This window comes from Sminthopsis crassicaudata, chromosome 3 (assembly GCF_048593235.1).
Source record: "Sminthopsis crassicaudata isolate SCR6 chromosome 3, ASM4859323v1, whole genome shotgun sequence".
Classification (NCBI taxonomy): Eukaryota; Metazoa; Chordata; class Mammalia; order Dasyuromorphia; family Dasyuridae; genus Sminthopsis; species Sminthopsis crassicaudata.
In genome coordinates, this window is record NC_133619.1 from 621,891,297 (window position 1) to 621,914,397 (window position 23,101).

Genomic DNA, 23,101 nt, shown 5'->3' on the forward strand with positions numbered 1-23,101 from the left:
TTGTATTCTGAAGGTAAAAATAATCTGGGAAGAAAAACAAAAAAATTGCTCACAGTTTACACTCATTTCCCAGTGTTCCTTTTCTGGGTGTAGGTGATTCTGTCTATCATTGATCAATTGGAATTGGGTTAGCTCTTCTCTATGTTGAAGAAATCCACTTCCATCAGAATACATCCTCATACATATCATTGTTGAAGTGTATAATGATTTCCTGGTTCTGCTCGTTTCACTCAGCATCAGTTGAGGTAAGTCTCTCCAAGCCTCTCTGTATTCCTCCTGTTGGTCCTTTCTTACAGAACAATAATATTCCATAACATCCATATACCATAATTTATCCAACCATTCTCCAATTGATGGACATCCATTCATTTTCCAGTTTCTAGCCACTACAAAAAGGGCTGCCACAAACAGGTCCCTTTCCCTTCTTTAGTATTTCCTTGGGATATAAGCCAGTAGTAGCACTGCTGGGTCAAAGGGTATGCACATTTTGATAACTTTTTGGGCATAATTCCAGATTGCTCTCCAGAATGGTTGGATTCTTTCACAGCTCCACCAACAATGTATCAGTGTCCCAGTTTTCCCACATCCCCTCCAACATTCATCATTATCTTTTCCTGCTATCTTAGCCAATCTGACAGGTGTGTAGTGGTATCTCAGAGTTGTCTTAATTTGCATTTCTCTGATCAGTAGTGATTTGGAACACTCTTTCATATGAGTGGAAATAGTTTTAATTTCATCATCTGAAAATTGTCTGTTCATATCCTTTGACCATTTATCAATTGGAGAATGGCTTGATTTCTTATAAATTAAAGTCAATTCTCTGTATATTTTGGAGATGAGGCCTTTATCAGAACCTTTAACTATAAAAATGTTTTCCCAGTTTGTTACTTCCCTTCTAATCTTGTTTGCATTAGTTTTGTTTGTGCAGAAACTTTTTAATTTGGTGTAATCAAAATTTATTATTTTGTGATCAATAATGATCTCTAGTTCTCCTTTGGACACAAATTCCTTCCTCCTCCACAAGTCTGAGAGGTAGACTATCCTCTGTTCCTCTAATTTATTTATGATCTCGTTCTTTATGCCTAAATCTTGGACCAATTTTGATCTTATCTTAGTATATGGTGTTAAATGTGGGTCCATGCCTAGTTTCTGCCATACTAATTTCCAGTTTTCCCAGCAGTTTTTGTCAAATAATGAATTCTTATCCCAAAAGTTGGGATCTTTGGGTTTGTCAAACACTAGATTGCTATTTTTATTCACTATCTTGCCCTGTGAACCTAATATATTCCACTGATCCTCCTCCTATTTCTTCTCCTCCTCCTTCTCCTTTTCCTCCTCCTCCTTCTTTTCCTCCTCCTTTTGCACCTCTTCCTCCTTCTCTTTCTTCTTCTTCTTCTTCTTCTTCTTCTTCTTCTTCTTCTTCTTCTTCTTCTTCTTCTTCTTCTTCTTCTTCTTCTTCTTCTTCTTCTCCTTCTTCTTCTTCTTCTTCTTCTTCTTCTTCTTCTTCTTCTTCTTCTTCTTCTTCTTCTTCTTCTTCTTCTTCTTCTTCTTCTTCTTCTTCTTCTTCTTCTTCTCCTTCTTCTTCTTCTTCCTCTTCTCCTTCTTCTTCTTCTTTTTTCCTCCTTCTCCTTCTCCTTTTCCTCTTCCTTGTCCTCTTCCTTTTGCTCCTCTTCCTCCTTCTCTTTCTTCTTCTTCTTCTTCTTCTTCTTCTTCTTCTTCTTCTTCTTCTTCTTCTTCTTCTTCTTCTTCTTCTTCTTCTTCTTCTTCTTCTTCTTCTCCTTCTTCTTCTTCTTTTTTCCTCCTTCTCCTTCTCCTTTTCCTCTTCCTTGTCCTCCTTTTGCTCCTCCTCCTCTTCCTCCTTCTCTTTCTTCTTGTTCTTGTTCTTGTTGTTGTTGTTGTTGTTGTTCTTGCTCTTGTTCTTCTTGTTCTTGTTCTTGTTCTGTTCTTGTTGTTGTTGTTGTTGTTCTTCTTCTTCTTTTCTTCCTGTTTCTCCTCCTCTTCCTCCTTCTCTTTCTTCTTCTTCTTGTTCTTCTTTTCCTCCTCTTTCTCCTTTTCCTCCTCCTTGTCCTCTTCCTTTTGCTCCTTCTCCTCTTCCTCCTCTTCTTCCTCCTTCTCTTTCTCCTCCTTCTTGTTTTTCCTTCTTTTTCCCACTCCTTTTCATCTTCCTTCTCCTCTTATTCCTCCTCCTTTTGTCTCTTCCTCTTCTCTCTCTTTGCCTCTCATATACATGTGCACATATGTATACACACTCAGAGTATCCTCAAAATCTTAGTGCAATTGCAGATCTTAATAGTTTAGAAGTATAAATACTAGAAACATTTTTTTAAAAAGGGGGCATCTAGGTAGCACAATAGATGGAGCAACTTCCTGGAGTCAGAAAAGCCTGCATTCAAATCCAGTCTCAGACAATTATCAGCTATAGGACTTGAGCAAGTCACTTAACCTTGATTGCCTATTTAAAAACATCATCTAAGAAGTAAACTTAGATTTACTTTTAAATTTACTTAATTTTGAAAAATATTTAAATTTAATATTTTTGACAAGGCAATCAAGGTTAAGTGACTTGCCTAGGTTTACACAGCTAGTAAGTGACTGAGACCAGATTTTAATTTAGGGCTCCTGATTCTAGGGCCAATGTTCCATCCACTACACCACACAGCTGCCCCTAATTCTTAAATTTCAATAAGATGGGGCCCCTGCCACTCTTCATGGTGTGTGATCCTATCTTTGGAGCTGAACAGGATCTCACAGTCCCTTCTGAGGGACTAAATCTAAACCAACACCCTAATTTTTACAGATGAGAATTTAAGGAGTTCAAGCGATTTGCCCAAGTTGACAAGGGAAAAAAAATGACAAAGGAGAGATTTGAACTCAGATCCTTGGGCTTCTAGTGCTCTTTCCATGGTGCTTCCATGATTCTCCTCTCTCCCTCTATCCTACACACTAATACCAAAGAAAATTTCCTAATTCCCCCACTCAGCCACTGTCATGGTTCTCTACGAGGATCCAATGGATACTTTTCTCTTTTTTTTTTTTTTTTTTTTTTGAGGCTGGGGTTAAGTGACTTGCCCAGGGTCATACAGCTAGTGTCTGAGACCAGATTTGAACTCGGGTCCTCAATGGGTACTTTTCTATTTAACTTTTAAAGCTGTATAAAAGCTGCCCCAATGAACCTTCCAAGCCTTGTTGCACATCACCCCCCCTTTCAGTACAGATTACTTCCCCAAACAAATTTCTCTGTGATCCATCCAGAACTGGTCCTCACACACGATCTCTGTAACTCGGCCCTAAGTGTTCCCCAAGCCTGGATTGTCCTCGATCCTCACCTCTGCTTCCTTCAAAAGAGGCAGCTCGGGCTGCCTCTTCCTGATCATCCCACTTCCCTCCTAAACTACTTGCATTTATCTGTTATGTGCAGATATCTCTATATATGCACAGACGTATTTATGTATTAATGACATCTGTGCTGCACGTATTTTTATATGTATTTGTTGTTTCCCCTATTAGAATGTAAGCTCCTCGAGATTAGGGACCATTTCCTTCTTTGCACAAGCACAATGCCTAGTACCTAGTAAGCAATCAATAAACATTGATTGATTGATTTCAATTTTTTATGAATCAGAATTCATCCGGTATCAGGGTGTTGGAATGGTGTCAGAAAGGTCTGAGTTCATATCCTCCCTTGGACATTTCATAGCTGTGTGACCCTAGCCACCTCTTGGGTACCTCAGTTTCCCCATCTGTAAAATGAGGTTAATCATAGCACCCATGTTCCAGAGATTGTTGTCAGGATCAAATGAGGTAATACATGGAAAGTACTCTGCAAATATTAACAGGCTATTTAAGTGTAGCTATTATTATTATTATTATACCATCATCGAATCTACATGTCAGCTATTATTATCCCCCATAGATGCTGCTCCTGGGAATACAACGCCCTGCTCCCCATGGGAAAGGGCAGAACTAAGTCTTGTACTAAGAGCCTCCTGCCATGTCCCTCCCTTCCTCTTTTTTGAGTAAACATTCTGTAGAGGAATTGGCTTTGAGGCAACTGGGCCAAGAGGCATAAGTCTTGTGCCCAGGGAAGGCCACCAGCCAACTCAAGGGGCTCCTGGGAAATGGGATGACTTCATTAAGAAGGTCCGGGAGCACCGCACCCAGGTGACTGGAATATCAGGGGCCTGGGGGTGAAGGGGAAGTGGTTTGTGGAGGCGTTGGGCAGGTCTAGGGTTTGGTCAGGAAGAGGGAAATTGGAGCAATCAGAGCACATCACAATCATTTTCTTTGTAGACAGAGGTGTTGTTGAGAACACCAAACCAGGGGCATCAGGGAAGCCGCAGGTTCTAATGCCAGGTCTGGATTCTGAAGATCTGAATCCGAATCATGACTGCCTTCCGGGATCTCTGGAGAGTAACTCATTCTCTCAAATAAAAGCTCCCAGGGTTATTGTGAGGAAAGATCTTAGTCAACAAAGAATCCTATAAAAATATGGATTACAGTCCATAGGGGATTGATGCTGATGCTGAACAATTCCATCTTTCAGGCTCTTCTCACTGAAGGAGAATGTGGAATCTTGGTGTGGAGCCCTAATGATAAGATGATCAGAATTAAGAGCATCTGAGTTCAGATCTTGGCTCTGTCTCCAAGTTATTGTGAGACTTTGACCTCTTTGGACTTCAGTAAAATGAGTGGAGTGGGCAGTACTGGGGAAAGCACAATGGCTCTGAGGATCTGAGTTCAAATCCTTTCTCTGAGGTTTACAATGCTAACTAGCATTTATATGGTGCTGGAAGATTGTGAAGCACTTAACTTCTCTGGTTCGATCTTCACCAGAGCCTTAGGAAATAGGCAATATTATTGTCTCCATTCCACAGATGAGAAAACCGAGGCTGAGAGAGATGACGTGATTTGCCCAGAGTTACACAGCTAATAAAAGTATGAGGTAGGATTTGAATTCAGTCCTGCACTTTGTCTACTCTTACCTGACTGTCTCTGAGCAAGTCACAACCTCCCTAAGTCTCAGTTTTCTCATCTGTGAAATGAAAGAGTTGGACTAGATCTTGGCTAGCTCTAGCTCTATGACCTACGACCATTTGTTTTAGTGTGTGTCAAGAATTAGAAATGGGAAAAGGGGCAAGGGATAGAATTACCAATGAGAAGGAAATTTTCCATCAGGATACCTTTATGGAGCACCTACTATATACCAAGCAATGAGACATTGAGTTAGATTGCCTCCATAGCTCAAACTCCCAACTAATACAGAGAGCACTATTTTTTAAAATTTGGAATTCAGTTGGGGAGGAGGCAGAGAAAAAGACATCCCAGAGGCACTGCTCCCTTGTTCAGAGATTTTGAAATACAAGTAAAGAGTCCCTGAGAAAGTTTTTAGTGCCCTGTGGCAGAGGCCTGATTTCTTCACCCTTGTTAAGGCTATACACCTGAATTTTGTGTGTATTTTGCATGGAACAGGATCCTTGATGGCCATTTTGTTTGAATACTAGAATTTAAGCTCTATTTACTAAAGAAAGATTACATAAAGTGAACAGCAGGGTATAGACCAGGGCTTCTTCCCTACTTTTGTGCCATGGACCCCCTCTGGCTGTCTAGGGAAATCTATGGACTTCTCTGAATTGCACTTTAAAATAACTGAAAGAAACAATACATTTCAGATAGAAGTACGTACAAATAATTTTTCCCCATTTATCTTCAAGAGCTCCCTGAAAGCTATCCACAGATCCTCAGGGTAAGAAATATTGTTGTAAGAAGAAAGAGCACAAGGTGGGATTTAGAGGATTGGAAAATCAGTTCTGCCACAGTCTATACCTGTGTTACTTTAGGTGAGACAGTGAAGCTCTCAGAGTCTTAATTTCCTCTCCTGTAAAATTTGAGGGAGTTGACCTAGGAAATCTCCAATATGTCTCACCTCTAAAATCCTGGGTTTCTGAGAGTCTCAGAAAATGGGAAACCAAAGGGAACTGCCAGCCAGAGATCCTATCAACTCTCTAAAATTTTAGGGCTTAATATGGAAATATGTCTTAACTTGATTACACATATATAATCTCCACCAAATTGTTTACCATCTTAGGGAGGGGAGAAGAAAATTTGGAACTAAAATTTATGGTCAAAATATCTTTACATGTAATTGGAAAAATACTATTTAAAAATTATTTTTCAGTGCACTGTGGCAAACCCCCAATTCCTTTACTTTATTTGTGTCTATATCATCCCTCAAGGTACCCATCTTTAGGAGTGCTACAGCCCAAGATCAAGGCCATTTTTATCCCTACCTAGGGCTTATCTACAGAGACAATGATGGAGGACGCCAGCCAAGACCTTCGTCATGATAAATCAATTCTCTCGATCCCCAAGACTTATTGCCGGGCGGTTACCTTGTAAGGTTTGAAAGGAAAGTGAACCGTGCTCAATTGTAGCCTTCTTGGAGAAAAGGGGAGAGGAGGGAGAGAGGAAAGCGGAAAAAAGAATAAAGTAAAAAATACACAACAGAAAACAAAAGAAACCTACAAGGAAACAAAGAAAAGCTGGACAGCTCTGAGCACAATGTGTAGTATTTATAATATAGGCTTTCCTGAAATGGAACTTTATTGCCTTATATTTTGAATCCTCTCTTATGTTCTTCTGTGCTTATAGAAATGGATTTTTTTTTCTTTTTCTATTATTTTTTTCTTTTTTGATTTTGAAATAAAAATTTAAAGTTAAAAAAAAAAAAAAGAAAGGAAAGAAGGGAAGTGAGAATCCAACCCTTTCTCCTGGCACTTAGGGGGGGAATAGATCTGCTAGCTAAGCACAAACCTCCAAGGAGAACAATTCTAAGAGAGAGCTGGGAGGTTTCTTATTGAAAGTCAATCACTAACCACATTATAGGCCCAGAGCATGTAGATTGTGTAACAGCTCGGCTGATTGGGGCTACCCAACCAGGAAAGCCCAGAAGATGCCAAGGGATGTTATTTGGATTTCATCAATACTGGGAGCTACCGACACAGATTGGCGCCTTCTTGGTGCTTTGTGGTCTTAGAGAAGGATGGAGTGGCTATAATATTCATCTAATGATTATAGCTGGCAAGCTTTTAAGTCTGCAAAGTGCTTTATATTCACTTTACATTTTATACTCAGGCTTGGGCCTGTGAAATACCTTCATTTTGTGGATGAGGAAACCAAGGCTCACAAAAGTGTTCTTAGAATTACAGGCCTATACCTGGACTGATCATGTAGTCTAATTCTCTTACTTTATAGATGAGGAAAGTGAGATCCAGAAAGTTCACACAGATAGTAAGTGGGAGAGTAAGGATTTGAACTCAAGTCTTGTTACTACTCTAGTTCAGAGCTCTAAGTTCTGGATGAGCTCAAGGTCATACAGCTACTATGTAGCAGAGCTAAGATTCAAATCCACATTTCTTTTAATTGGCAGGATCACACCCTTGCCAATATACCATCCTGCCTTTAAGGGCCTAAGATCATAAAAGTGAACAAAAAGCCCATGTGAAAAAATGTCTGTGGCAGCCCTTCTTGTAGTGGAAAAGGACTGGAAACTGAGAAGATGCCCATTAGTCAGGGAATGGCTGAATAAGTTATGGTATATGAGTGTTATGGAATATTATTGTTCTATAAGAAATGATCAGCAGGATAATTTCAAAGAGGCCTGGAGAGATGTATAGGAACTGAGGCTAAGTGAAATGAGTAGAACCAGGAGAACACTGTACACAGTAACAAGATTATATGATGATCAACTCTGATGAGCTTGACTCTTAACGGTATAGTGATTCCAGACTTGAGATGAAAAATGCCATCCACATCCAGAGAGAAAACTGTGGAGGTTGAATGTGGATCGAAGCATAGTATTTTCACTTTTTTTTGTTTGTTTTTTTCTTTCTCATATTTTTCCCCCATTTTGTTCTGATTTTCTTTGTACAACATGACAAATCTGAAAATATCTTTAAAAGATATTGCACTTGCCATTATCCACACTAGCAGTTGCACAGATGCCATTGGGAAAATTCCAGATTCCCAGTACACTCATCCCCAATTCCTCAGACCCCCTCATGCCTAAATAGGTGCTTCTGGGAGATTAAGCTCTGAACCCCTCAAGCACAACCTAAAACTAAGAACTCTTCCTTCTCCCTTTCCATTTTGTATGGGATAGATTGAGATTCCTGAATTACCTTATCTTTCCAGACAAAACCCATCCCACTATTCCAAACTTTCCTTTTTTATCAAAGGCACAATTATTCTTCAACTCTTCCCTGTCCCTCACCTCACCCTGCCATTCAGTTGTCCAATCTTGCTATTTCTGTCTCTCCTCTCTGTCCACTCGTAGATCCACCATCCTAGTCCTATCAATAGTCTCCTAATTGATCTCTCTGACATCTCTATTGTCCACACAGCTAACAAAAATATTTTCTTTAAACAGCAGGTCTGATTGTGTCACTCCTCCACTCAATAAATTCCACTGGCTCTCTATTACGTCCATATCAAAAATATAAATTGTTCTTTAGCTCATCTTTTTTTAATCTCAATTTTCATGTAAATTTTATAGTGCATGTAATTATTGGTAAAGCAGTACACTAAGAATGAACAAATAAGTTAAAATAGTTAATACTTTAAATTAATAAAATAACTAGTAATAAGAGTATAATAAACAATTATTCACATATTGGGGTGAATGCAAAAAGTGATGACAGAATATGATCAAAACAAGTTTGGAGAGCAGAACACTTAAGTACACAAACTGCTCCAGTATCTCTGCCAAGAAAATCCCAAATGGGGTCACAGAGAGTTAGACTGAAAGTGGCTGAACAACAACAAACTAGACACTACTCTACCTCTCATATATATATTATCATTTTTTTGAAGAGACGGGTCGGGGAACAACCTCATCACTGGTTTCTGAATGATAGCAGAATCTCACAACAAGCTTCATTATTCAAATGGTCTTTACCAAAAATAAAAAGGAAAAAAATAACCTTTCCCACCAATGGAGCTTGGCAGGCACGGGCTGTTCCAGGCAGCAGGGCAGGCGTGATTTTTCTCATTCTTTCATCTGCTCCTAATAAGAATCAGACACATTTTTTTTCTTTAATGGAGTTTTTTTTTTTAATTGGGGGGATGGATAAGGCAAGGAGGAGTCAGGGTTGTTGTTGGGTTTTTTGGGGGTTTTTGTTTGTTTTTCCCCAGAAGATATTTCTCCTGAAATTGTTTGTTTAACCCTATTTAAAGCAAGTTCCAGGCTGAATCAACATCCTCTTTAGATACTAAGCCAGCTGACAAGTGTACAGGATACTCAGACAACATAATTCAACTTAAAGCTTGTCATGATGTCATGATGAATATGGAAATATGTTTACAAGAATTGCACACATTTAACCTATTTTAGATTGCTTGTTGTCTTAGGGAAAATCTCAAAACACTGAATACACTTCTCAGCTATTATCATGAAGAGAAATAACATGATATAGTAAAGAAAATGCCATCCTTGAAGCCAAGAAGACCTGGGTTCAAGTTTCATCCATGATAAATACTGTCTGTATGACTTTGGACAAATTCTCTACTTTCTCAGTGCCCCAGGAAACTTTCTAAGAGTATAAATTGTATGGGAGGTAACCTGTGTGTGGGGGTGTATCTGCATGGCTAGAGGGAGTTCCCTCCTTCAGGAATTCCTTATAACAACAAATTCACAAGTCTTGTCCCTGTCTCTATCATTAAATAGAAGTTAGGATTTGAATCCAGGTCCTTTGACTCCTAAACCAGTGCCTTTCTCACTATACCATGCTGCTTCAGTCCTCCCCCTGAATTATTATTATTATTATTATTATTATTATTATAGTTAATATTTTGTGAATTAATCAAATATTTTGCCAATTAAAAATATATTAAAGTGAATAAAACTCAAAATGAATACAAAAGAAGAAAGCTTGAAAATCAGAGGAGAAATACATAAAACGAAAAACAAAACCCTATACATTTTATAAGGAAAACCAAAAGCTATTCCTTTGAAAAGACTAACAAAATTCAGATCTAAGAATCTTTGCTGTATTCAGATCTAAGAATCTTTGCTGATTCATAATACAATACCAACATAAGACCCTCAGAATCAATCCTCAAATCAGCAAGAGTCCCTGTTGCCAAGAAGGAATTCTTGGTGCTAAAAAACTCATTAGTATGTTAAAGCAGCCAAACACGATAGAGAGATCATCTTGGAGTCAGAAAGACTTGGGTTTCAGTTCCACCTTTGACATAGAGTGGTTTCCTGACATTAGGCAAATCCATTAACTTCTCAGCAATTCTCCAAGACTATGTTGCAGAGCAGGTGCTGATCTCAGTGGTGGAAGTTATTTCTTTTCTATATCAATGAAATCATGAGTTTAGCCCTCCTTATGCCCCCTGGCACACTAGACCCAGATGCCATTCTTCTTCTTGGGTGCTCAATTTAGATAAAGAGGAGAATCTGCCCTTAAAGACTTAATCCTTCATTCCTAAGACTCTCTGGGGCAATCCAGCCCTTTGGTTTAGAATTTCAGAGAGCTAAATTCTCTCTGTCCTAATCATCATAAAAGATATTATAAAAGATAACAAAGATTCAGAACCACAGAACTCCTGAGACTGATTAAAAAAAAAAGTTCTCTTTACCCCGATTACCCATTTTCCTCCTCACTCCCAGGAGTTCAGGGGAAGGAAGGAAAAGAAATTGGTCTTTTTCAGCTGGCAGAAAACCCTCTGGGTCAGCTTGCTTCTCTCCCTGATTTTTCAAGTCCTTCCAGATCTAAGCTCAGACATATACTGGACTGCCCTGTCACTTTATAATCGAGTTATTAATAAATGATAGCCAATCCCCAATGCAACATTATTCTCCTGGCTGGCCACGTTATAACATTGTTTCCATGAAATCTGCTACCTCTAGTAATGTTGTTTCTCCTGACATCCTATTTTCCAGGAATCAATTAAGAACGTTATGTGGGGTGTGTCTGGAAAGTCTGAACATGGGACCATAGATAGAATCTGGAGCTGAAAAGGATCTTAGAGACCATCTAGTCCAAGGAGATAGCCAGAAAAAACCCCACAACCTTTCCTCCAATGTTAATCAATCTTAATTATAGAGAATTAATTAGAGGGGTTAAGTAAAATTTCTATAGTTTTTTTTTATTGTAGAAAATTTTTGATATATATATTTTTTACTTCTCTATTATCCAAATTATCCAGTGCATCCTCCTTGTTCATTTTCAGATATAACAAAGAAAAAAATGAGGGAAAACATTTTAGCAAAACTAATCAATGAATTGAAAAATGTAAAATGACATGCAACGTTCTACACCCATAATCCCCCAGCTCTGCAAAGGAGGAATCTTTAAAGTTTCCACCCATTTTTGCTTGTTCTGTCTTTGTCAGAGAGATGTTCACCTGCTCTGCATTCTACCATTCCTACCCCCAAACAATCATGAGAAGCTCTTTGCAATTCTGCCTACCTTTCTAGGCTTATTTCAAATTTACTCTCTCACATGCAAGTTATTGCCAAAGAAACTAATTTATTATTCCTTGAACTTAGTACTATATTTCTAGCCTCCATGTCTGTTCACAGGCTGGTCTCCAGTGCAATTTTTCTTCATATCGACCTTTTGAAAATTCTAGTGCCCTTCAAGTTCTAGCTCAAGAGTCATTTTGTACACAAGGTCTTTCCCCTAAGTTGTGAATGGTGTAGAGAGCTGGACATGGAGTTAAGAGGACCTGATTCCTTCACTTTGAATATTTCCTAGTTGTATAACCATAGCTCCTTTGAGTCTCCATTTCCTCACCTTTGAAATGGGGATAATAACAGCACCTTGGTCACAGGGTTGTGGTGAGAGATACAAGGGATCTTAGAGTTCATCTAGTCCAAACCCTTTATTTGATCCATGAGGAAACTGAGGTCCAAATAGATTAAGTGATTTATCCAAAGCCACACTCTATTACATGCCAGTGGAAGAGTTTGAATTCATGTCATCTTATTTCCAAGTCCATGAAACCTCTCCAGATAATTTATGTAAAGTACATTACAAAATTTGCAGGACTGCATAAATATCGGCTATTTGTCCTCCCTGCCTTCCATCGCCAGTGATTTGCAAAGTATTTTGTATTGAGTTTTCTGTGAACATGTTATTTCTCCTCAGTAGGATGTAAGCTCCTTGAAGTCCAGGAGTATTTCATTTTTGTCTTTGTATCTCCAGCATTTAATACAGTACTTGGCACATAGTAGGCACCATAAAGAAACTTATTGAATTGAATAAAGTTGACTTCTCTCCCAGATAGTTCCTTTTCAAGATTTCAGGGCCAAAATTGGAAAAATGAACCTTCCCTTGCAGAGAATAAAAGAATTCAAGCCACTGATGCTGAGTGAAACGAGAACTAGGAGATCATTATACACTTCAACAATGATACTATATGATGATGTATTCTGATGAAAGTGGATATCTTCAACATAGAGAAGATCCAACTCACTTCCAGTTGATCAATGATGGACAGAAATAACTACACCCAGATAAGGAACACTGGGAAGTGAATGTAAATTGTTAGCCCTACTGTCTATCTATCCAGGTTACTTATACCTTCGGAAGCTAATAATTAATGTGCAACAAGAAAATTGGATTTACACACATATATTGTATCTAGGTTATACTGTAACACATGTAAAATGTATGAGATTGCCTGTCATCTAGGGGAGGGAATAGAGAGAGAGAGAGAGAGGATAATTTGGAAAAATGAATACAAGGGATAATGTTATTAAAAAAAATTACTCATGCATATATGCTGTCAAAAAAATTTATAATTGTAAAATTAACTAAAAAAAGAAAGAAAAAGAAAAAGAAAAAAATAAGTATAGAATATTACACATATGTACTTTCTGATTTGATTGATAATGTTGAAAAATTTAATTGAACTAAAAAAAAAATAGAATTCATGCCATCTAGAGAACAAATGTAGACCCTGTAGACAAATGTACTCTTGTCATTGTCCCCCACCCCCAAAACCCTTATGACCAAATCAGGGGCACCAGAACTCATAACTTTAAATGCTGAGAAATTTCCAAAGATCTTTTGCAATGGCTGGGACAATCCCACAAGATCAGTTCAGTTTTATAATTTTAACTTGCAAAAGAGGAAGAGGAAACACATAGGCAAAATTGGGTCATAGATGACCCCGCTCTCTTGTTTTTCTAAACTAAGGGAATACCAAAATATGGAAGAGCTGTGATCTCAGCCTGAGCCTGGAAAGTTCTCTTGGGAGGAAGTTGTTAGTGAGTGGGGTGGGAGCTAGATAAGAGGGGAGGGACAGAACTGGGAGAAATCAACAATCCTGGCTTCAGGCAAAGAATAACAGAATTACATTAGAAGGTTGAACGTTCAGATATATTATCCTTTAAGATTCTCAATATAATCATAACATAGGTTATTCTGTATTTATGTAGAATAATACAAATTATGATGATCATATGAGCACACAAATGCTCAGATAGGTAGAGAGCTAGCCTAGGGTCCCAAAAGTCCTGGTTGACTCATAGTAGCTATGTGGTTGTGGGCAAGTTGCCTCACCTCTCAATGTTACCTGGCAACTATAAGATCTAATTTTATTGGTGGAAGGAATTTCTTTACTGAGGATTCCCATACTGACAAAACCCACAAAGCACAGATCTCCCTCTCTAAACCTTAACCCATGAATATGGAATACTTTGTAGTAAGATAATATTATGGATAGAATTATTACACATAAAGAGAAAGCATCTCTCTATAGTGTTCATTTCCTAATGCTTCAGTTAAACTTCTGTATCCCCAAGACTTATCACAGTCTCTTACAAATATCAAAAGCTTACATATTTGTTCGTTGTTGCTTGCTACTCTTTTATTTCTCCCTGCCTCCCTCAGCATCCATGTTTTCTTCATGCTGTGCCCCAGACTTGAAATAGACCCTCCCCATCACTATTTCATCCTTCAGAAGCCCTATTCAGGAGCCACCTCTTTTATGACATCTGCCTTGATGGCTCATCTCTAATTGATCCTTCTCTATACTCTGGATTGACCCCTCTGAAGCACGTTGCACAGAATCATTCTGAGTTGGTTACTTGTGTATATATAGTTCATCTAGTTTCTAAACCAAAAGTGACTAGAAGGCAGGGATTGTGTCATTGAACTTCTGAATCCTCAGGACTCATCACAGTCTCTTACAAATATCAAAAGCTTACATGTTTGTTCAGCTGAATCAATGATATCTTGCTGGGACTATGGGGAGGATAGGAAGGAAATAGACACAGGTAGTGACTTCTTAGGTTCCTTCCATACTCAAGATTGCAGGGAAATCGATAAGGAAACTTTTTTAGAGTTAAAGGAAGGGGAGGATAAAATGTCAAGACTCCTTGAAGTCAAAGAAAAGCTAACTAGTATGTCATAATGAGAATTTCTTTCCAGAATCTATAATTTGTACAGATCTTTTCCAACTCTTAAAAGATTTTGTGATGTTGTAAAAACAACTTTGAGCTTTCTCCTATATATAAAACTTGCTAAAATGGTTAAGACCAATATAAGTCATTGTTGGCAGGACTGGCAACAAATAGATACGCATTCTATTGCATTACTGGTATAATTTTCTATTGATGTGGGTTCCATCCTTTTGAATAATAATCTGGCAGTACATACTAAGATTTACAAAATTGGTTATATCTTCTGACTCAACAAACCCACTGATAGAACTAAGTATATTATTAAAAAGGGTTGAAAGAGAAGATCTCTTTGTAAAAAAAAAAAAAAACCCAAAACATAACTTTTAAATTTGTAATAGTTAAAAACTGGAAACAACAAAAAGGTCCAACAGCTGCAGAATAGTAGGATAAATTGTAGTATGGAATTCATGTAATGGAATATTATTAGCCCATAAAAATGACAAATATGAATAACGGGTTGAAAAATGAGAAGAAACATTAAGTGATACCTAGCAAAAAAAAAAAAGTAGAATTGAAACAGCAAAATGACGGTGAAAAAATTGAGAGAACATAGGAAAGAGATTGGATGGGGACATAAAAAATTGGTTGTTGTTAAAAATTAATTTGTTATATTATATATTTTTATATATCATAATGTAATAAGTAAATATAAAATATGTTGCATATTATGAGGTTATAGTATCTATATCATAATAAATATAATAAAGAAATATAAAATATGTTGCACATTATGTGGTTATATTATCTATAATCACAATTAATATAATACATAAATATAAAATATGTTGCACATTATGTGGTTATATTATCTACAATCACAATTAATATAATACATAAATATAAAATATGTTGCACATTATGTGGCACATATGTTGGCATTTATTAAACATAACAAAATACACATTTAGTTCAAATGTATATTTTTCTTCAGTAAAAATGCAAACAGGTCAGTTATCGTGAAGATGTTATTACCATTTTGTTTGCTTGCTTGTACTCAATGCATTCTTATTCATTTGAGAATAAATGAACATATTAAAATATTTTAAAGAAAAATCACTAACTTCAGGTTAGGAGGGTGAAGCATGGAATTTTGAAATCCAAATCAGATACCAAAGTCGAAAACTCAATAGAGAATCTTTATCTCCTTTGAAGAGTTATTTGATCACAGTATTGTGGATTTAGATGTAAAAGGGACCTTAGAAAAATCGTGGATTTGGATGTAAAAGGGACCTTAGAAATAATCTGGTCCAGCCTTCTCTCTTTGCAGATGAAAAAGGAAGTGAGTGGCCAAGCTGAGATTTTTTACCCAACTTCCCCCAAAAGGAAGCTCACTCCCATTTATCCTATCAGGACTCAAAAGACTGCTCATTGGTGGTCAGAATATATCTCGAGTTCTATATCCCCTTTAGGGTGGCTTGTTTTAGGAAGAATATTCACAAGCTTGAGAGCATCCAGTGGATGGTCACCAGGATAGTGAAGAGCCTTGAGTCCATTGCATGAAACCCAAAGAATCGGGGATGTTTTGTCCAGAGAAGAAAGGACCAAAGGAGAAGAGGGATGAGACTCCTTTTATTTTGCCCCATCCAAAAAGTGAGTGGAAGTACAAGGAAGCAAATTAGGTTTGACCTCAGGAAAAACTCAAAGTAGGGTGGACTACCTCAAGGGGGGGATGGATTAGTAGCCACTGGAGGTCTACAAGGCCAAATGATCATATTGTCAGTAATGAATTTGAGGGTTGGACTGGCTGGCCACTGAATTCCTTCCCAGCACTGTGATTCGGTCTCTGAGACTACGTCCCTGCTCAGCAGGCCCCTTGTCCCCAGCTTTGTAGCCCCCCTCTCCTCCCCCTTCTCCTCCATTTCTCTCTTGCTTTGCTAGTACTATTTACTTGCACTCTTGAATCAAGCACAAGGTAATTGAAACAGCACTTCAGAAACTCCTCCACCCATCACTTTCCCTCACCTCCCTTTCTGGCTCAGCTACTCAGGGGCGATTCTGTTCAGAAAGAGAGACTTTTGAAACCACATTTTCCCATGATAAGTGGTGAGCACTCATTGAATTGAACGGAAGTTGGTTCATTAGCCTTGTGGTTGGAGTGGATGCAAGGCTTCTCATCAACCTCTTTAGCAGGAAAGGACTTTCCCAAGAGTGTTCAACACCGAGCAAGAAAGAGCAAAGCCCTTCCCAGGGAAGGAGAAAATTGGGACTGTTGTCTACAATGCACAAAAGGCTGAATGTAAGAGGTAAACAAATATGAAGGGGCAGGCAGGGCTTGTGGGAGAGTTAGCTCATCTCCCAGAGCTGAAATGAGAGCATTTCACACAGGTGAAGTGAGGGAGCTTCACAAGGTGAAGTGAGAGCATCTCAAAAGGAAGGAGAATCCCCAAATCCCAGCTGCTCAGCTTGATGCAAAATCCACCATTCGTGGAGTGGAAAATACGCACTTGATTTTAAATGAAACAGAAGGTGGGGAGAGAGGTCTTGGACTTTTTTTTTCCATCTTGAAACTGGAAATACTTTAGCTATGATTGGGGAGGTGGGGGAATGGGAATTTCCATCAGTCACATGTTTTAAAATTTCAAGCCAGAATATTACCTTTAATTGAAAGGAGTTTTCGCGACCTTTGCCACTCACAGAACCCTATTGTGGATAATGTAATCTAAACCAACCAGGGAAATGGGAGAATTTAGGGGCTGAAGTCCCTAATTTAACTAATTATCATAATACAATCTATAATTTATCATAATATAATATGTAATTTGTGATAATATAATGCATATTTATAATATATACAATACATTATTAACATATACAATTTATATTAATTACAATAATAATAATAATGAGTATTATAAATAGATTTATTATATTATATATAATATATATCTATACTTTATAATATTACAATATACTACTTCCCAGATACTTTTTGTATCTGGAATATACAGAAGTATCTGGGAAGTAGTATATTAAAATATTATAAAGTATATATATGTTATATATAATATAATATCTGGAATATAGTAGATAGAACACTGAGCCTGAAGTTATGAAGACCTGAATTCAAACCTGTCCTCAGATCCTACTTAGCTGCCACAAGCCACCTCACCTCCGTCAGCCTCAGTTTTCTTAACTATACAATGGGGATAATAATAATGCCTTCCTCAAAGTTATTTAAAACAACAACAACAACAACAACAAGGCACAGCACAAAGTGGATGTTTATTGCCTTTGTCAGATCTGCTACGTATCATCTTTGTGACTTTGGGAAAGTCACTTAATCTTAAGCCTCAGTTTCCTCATCTGTAAAATTAGATTAGACAGAGTTGAAATCCTTCCTAGTTAGACATTCGTAAAACTGTCAGTTCATTTGAGATAGAAGGATACAAACTCCTGGAAAGCCCTGCTGTTTTATTTTGTCTTTGCGTCTGGGGAGTAGGTACACAATAGCCACTCACTAAGTACTGGTTGAATAAATCCTTGATGACAACTTGTAAACTAAGGACTACAGAGAGCATGCCCATTTCAAGGATGAGTAAACTGAGGTTCAGGAGAGGTTACGTCACTTGTCCCAAATCAGATAGCTGATTAGAAGCAGGGTCTTCTTGATTCCAAACCTCACCCACCACCCAGTACCTAACCCTGATCTTCTGCCCTTTGTCACATAAACAAATCTTGACATTTGTGATCTTGAATAAGCACAAATGTCTCATTCTCTTGAGTCCTAGGCAAGGGACCTGCTGGGCTTGTTTTTTGGGGTTTTGGGGGTTTTTTTGTTGTTTTTTGAGGCCTCCAACCCTCAAGTCGGGCCCCACAGCACAGCTGGCCCCTAGTAAGTAGGGAACTATTCTCTAACCAAGAAATGGTTTCCAAAAACAAGCCAGGCAGAAGGGGAATTACTCCCCTCAATGCACATTCACTTCTCCCTTCAGCTCTGAGATTGAAAAAAAAAAGCAAAAAGGGAAGCAGGGACTGACCCAGCATGAACTCCCTGGGGACAACAAATAGGGCTAGCTGAGTAGGGCTGACTTTGTCTTTGCATGTGTGAGTTCCCAGCGAGGGAGGAAAAGGCATCTTGCCTGTCATGTAATGTGGTCCCTCAATCCTCAGTTCAGCAAGTACCTGTGCCCCCATTTCACAGACCTAGAAACTGAGGGCACAGTAAAGAATAAAAAGATCTTTTTCTTGCTAGGGATAGTGATCAGTCAGGAACAGAGCCAGACTGGCACTGAGACTGCCCCAGCCTTTCCCCAGAGGTCTTTGGTGTGAAGCTCATGGTGAGATCTCGGTGCCTTCTCCCATCTCCAAGTCTTTGTAGGCAGCTGTAGCTCATGCCTGGAACGTCTTCCCTACTCACCCTTCCCTCTTAGGATCTGGAGTTTCTTGCCAAGTTGTTGCCACACAAAGCCTTTTCCAACTCTGCACCCTGCTCCACTGTCAGTACTCTCCTGTTTCCATATTGCTTTACGTTTATTTGTGGGCGCCCCCCTAGAACATTTATTAAATGCCAGCTTTGTGCCAAGTCCTAGGCTAAGGGAATACAAAAAGAGGCACAAGACCATTCCTTCAGGACCTTCAGAGACCTGCCTTCAAGAAGCTTACAGTGTAAAGGCAGGAACTGTCTTATTTTTAGTGAAATGTCTTGCACGTTGTTGCTGTTTGTCCTTTGTTCTGGAAGGGGACCATCAGGGACATGATTCCGTGACAGGAAAGTGAGTTGGATTTAAGTGAGGGAGGGCTGGGCAGGGTCACCTGACTCACTTTCTCCTCCAGAGCCCTCTGGGTCCAGTGGCCAGATAGAAATCAGGATGACTGGGGATGGCCCTGCAAGCATGGGAGTGCCTTGCACATGCATTAAAACATGTTAAATTGAATGAGGAAATTGGGGAAGGGCCCTTTATCATCTACTCCAACCTTCTCGGTTTTCCAAGAAAGGAAACTGAGGCACTTGCTCCATTATACCACAGGGCAGATGCCACGCTTATATGGCGAATTACTGACTTTTAACTTCCATCATCATCTCTCCCTTTCCCAGCCCCACCACCATACCCACACTCATACTCTTCAACCAATTCTACCACTTGTAACTAAAAGCAAAGAAGAGACTAGGGTCTAGTTGGATCCATCCTATTATGATATGGTGAAAAGAGGCCTGGCTATGGTGTCAAAGGCTCTGTGCTTGGAGTCCCAGCCAGGTCGCCTCCGAAATGGGGGTGCTAGGCAGGGAGAGTGTCTGATACTGTCAGAGCAGCAATTAATTAGGCTTGGGGTGCAAGAGCAGAATATGGTAGGGGTCAAAGATGCCATTCCTGGTTCATTCAATGGGTGCAAAGAGCTTTGTTTTCCCACCATACTTTTTTTTACATTAATTTTTTTTGCCTTTTTAATTGTTTTATTTTTCTGGTGATACATGTATATCAATCCCCCCCCATACTTTTGATTAGATTGATTTATTACTTTAAAAAATAATAATAGCTTTTTATTTTTCAAAATACAAAGATAGTTTTCAACACTCACCCTGTGAAAAAAGCTTTGTAAACCAAAGCAACGTGATTTACAAACATGTTGTGTTTAGCACAGAGCAGGCCCAGACTATTATGAACATCATTGTTTGGACCAGATCTCAGATCTTGTTGCTATAGAGAGCTCCCAGGGGAGGAGAATCCCTTTATTAGTGCTGATTTGCACTGTCTCTATGATAAATTGATGGGATGGGAGTGAGGAAGATGAGTTCAAATACTGCCTCAGATACTTCTGTCTCCAAGCAAGTCACTTAACCCCCAGACTGCTTTCAATTTCCTCACCTGTAAAATGGGGTAATAAGCACCTAGCTCATCCTTGCTGTGAAGATCACGCAGCAAAAAAAAAAAAATGCAGGGGCAGCTAGATGGCGCAGTGGGTAGCGCACCCGCCCTGACGTCAGGAGGACCTGAGTTCAAATCCCGCCTCAGACACTTCACACTTCCTAGCTGTGTGACCCTGGGCAAGTCACTTAATCCCAATTGCCTCAGCAAAAAAAAAATGCAAAAAATTATAAGAGGTTGCTCTCTACTCACTAAGCCACACTGCCCGACAATCATTATCATCAGTATTATCATTACTGAGACATAACCACAAAAGGAGCTACTTTGATATCTGAAAACTGGGGACCAATCTTTTTTTGTTGTTTTAGCAGAAAGGGAGAGGATGAATCAGGCCTGGGCCATCTGAAGGTGTCAGCCAGGGCCCCGAGCATCCAACAGAGGAGACATCACTTAGTTCTTTCCTGTATTCCCAGAGCCCGGGAGGCGGGCCCTTCCTGAAATACTTGTTGATTGATTGCTCGTGACTTCCCCCCACTTTCTCCTTCAGGGCTCCACTTTCCCTCATGTCAAATGAAAGTTCTTTCCTGACAGGCGGCGTCTAAGAGTCTCCCAGCCACGCTCGCGGGAGCTGGGATTATTGATCTGGAGCCTGAGCCAGAAGGGACACCAATCAATCAGAATTATCGATAAACGTTTATTACATACTTAAGGAGGGAGCCCTTTAGGAGTTGCTCAGTCCAAGTCTATTTGACAGATGGGGAAACTGAGGTCCAGCAAAATGAAGTCACGTGTACAAAAATGGCAGAGCTGGGATTCGAACCCAGAACCCCCTATTCCAATGGATCACCCCGCTATGCTCAGAGTGAAAAAGCGTCTTCCCTGTTCCCTGTCTGCTTCCCTGGGTTTCAAAGGCAGCGGGGAAGGGGGGGAGGGGGAGGCGGGGATGGCAGGAGAGGGAAAGACCCTAAATAAAAACAGGAAACTAGGTTTTAGAAGAGAAAAAAAAAAAAGCGACGTTTCATTCAGCCCGATTTACGGGTAAGAGTATAAAAAACCCCTCGAGTCAGGAAATGCGAGGCTGCTCCGAGGTTTCGCCGGAGCCTCCTCGCTCACAGAACCTCCGCAGGAGAGCTGTAAACATGTGGTGAGCTCCCCCTGCATGCGATGAATGAGCCGCCAGCCCGGCCCACTGGCCCCGCTCCATTTTTTTCTGCTTTGATTCATGGCTAGGGTGGGGGTGGGGGCGGCTCTGGGGGGAGGGGACAAAGAGGAAGGGACTGAGGAGCAGGGCTCGGGGTGGGGGTGGGGGGAGGGGCGGAGGGACCAGACCCTTTCTCTCCCACGTAAAGCCCGACAGGCCCCCGGGCTCCCGAGGATGCTCCTTAGCCCAGCACCACTCCCCTTGCATCCGGCGAAGGTGAGCCCAGCCGCCCGCCCGGGGTCGGTCATTTGCCAACCAGCCTGAAAACCGTTCCTCTGCGAAGGGTTCGTTCTCCCCCGTCCCCTTTTCCCGGCCCCAGACCGGCTCGGTATTCGTCCTTCCCAGCCATCCGCAATGGAGATGCAAGGGCGGAGAGGGGACAGCTCTGCAGGCGGCCCGGCAGCTGCACTGCGATGCATCCCTTGGGCCCGCCCGGCCTCCTGTCCTCCCTTGACCTCCCGTGGTGGCCCCCTCTCACTCCCTCTGCCCCCCTCCCCCGCCCTGCAGCATCCCATCCCAGACCCCGAGCCCAGCTCCATTTCCTCCCAACACCCAAAGAGAAACAAGAGACGTTAGCTTACAGGCATGAAGACGGAGGCAGGCAGGCAGGCCGGCAGGCTGGCAGGCAGCAGCACCAACGAGAGGCAGCCAGCCAGCAAGGAGGGTGGCAAGTGTGAGCGAGAGGCGTATGCAACCGGCCTGCTCACACCCGGCACCCTCAACTTCCTATTTTGTTTCCTTTCTGCGTGCAACAGGAAAAACAACAACTTCGACTGTCCCCCTCTCCCCGACAGCCTCCTCCAGCCCCAGCCTCTTTCTGGAACTGAAGGTGGTACTGCCCAAGTCCGGCTCTCCCTAAGAGCAGAAGGCAAAGAATCCCAGGACCTTCTCAAGTCTATCAGGCTTTCACACCCCCACGGGGGGAATTATAGACGCTGGAGGCTATAGTGTAAATCCCGTCTTCTTTTTACAGATGAGGAAACTGAGGCTCAGAGAGGGGAACATGTCATATACTTTTCATAAGTGTCAGAGGGAAGATTTGAAACCGGCACCAGGGTCTTTCCACCCCCACCCTCCACAAGCCGACCTCTCCTTCATTAATTAAGACCCCTTAGTTTAGAATTGAATAAGATCAATACAGAGGAGTTTAGTATCTCCATCCCTCCCCCTCCAAACTGTGCGCTGGATGATTCCGTCATTAGAAAGCTTCTCGGTTTGAAAGCAAAGTTTTATCTGGATGTCTTGGACACTTTTCTTACTCAGGGATTTGGAGGCTGAAGAAGAAACTCACAGGGCAGCATGGAGAGTGTGAAATGATAACCTTAATAATAACTGGCACTGATATAGTATGGCCTTTTAAGGTTTGAAAAATGCCTCACAGGCACAGCTCATTCGAGGCAGATAAAACATTGATGAGATTTGAGAGGGTCACCAAAGAACTTGTCACCATTTTCACTAAATTCAAGATGTCAGAGCAAATTATTGGAAAGAGCACTGGCTCTAGAATCAGAGGTGGAGGCTGATTCTTCAGGATCCCATTTGGGGTTTCCTTGGCAAACACTAGAGAGGTTTTACATTTTCTTCTCCAGATTATTTAGAAATGGGGAAACTGAGGCGAAT

General features: G+C 40.3%; 1 protein-coding gene across 2 annotated transcripts in view; it reads right to left on the reverse strand.

The window, feature by feature from the left end:
• Positions 1-22,146, reverse strand: part of PIK3CD (phosphatidylinositol-4,5-bisphosphate 3-kinase catalytic subunit delta) — a 66,516-nt gene extending 44,370 nt beyond the window's left edge. For both annotated transcript variants that reach the window (XM_074306335.1, XM_074306334.1), the window contains exon 1: positions 22,063-22,146. The gene's annotated coding sequence lies outside the window, so the exon portion shown is untranslated. The remainder of the gene's footprint in view (positions 1-22,062) is intronic.
• Positions 22,147-23,101: the final 955 nt, after the last annotated feature.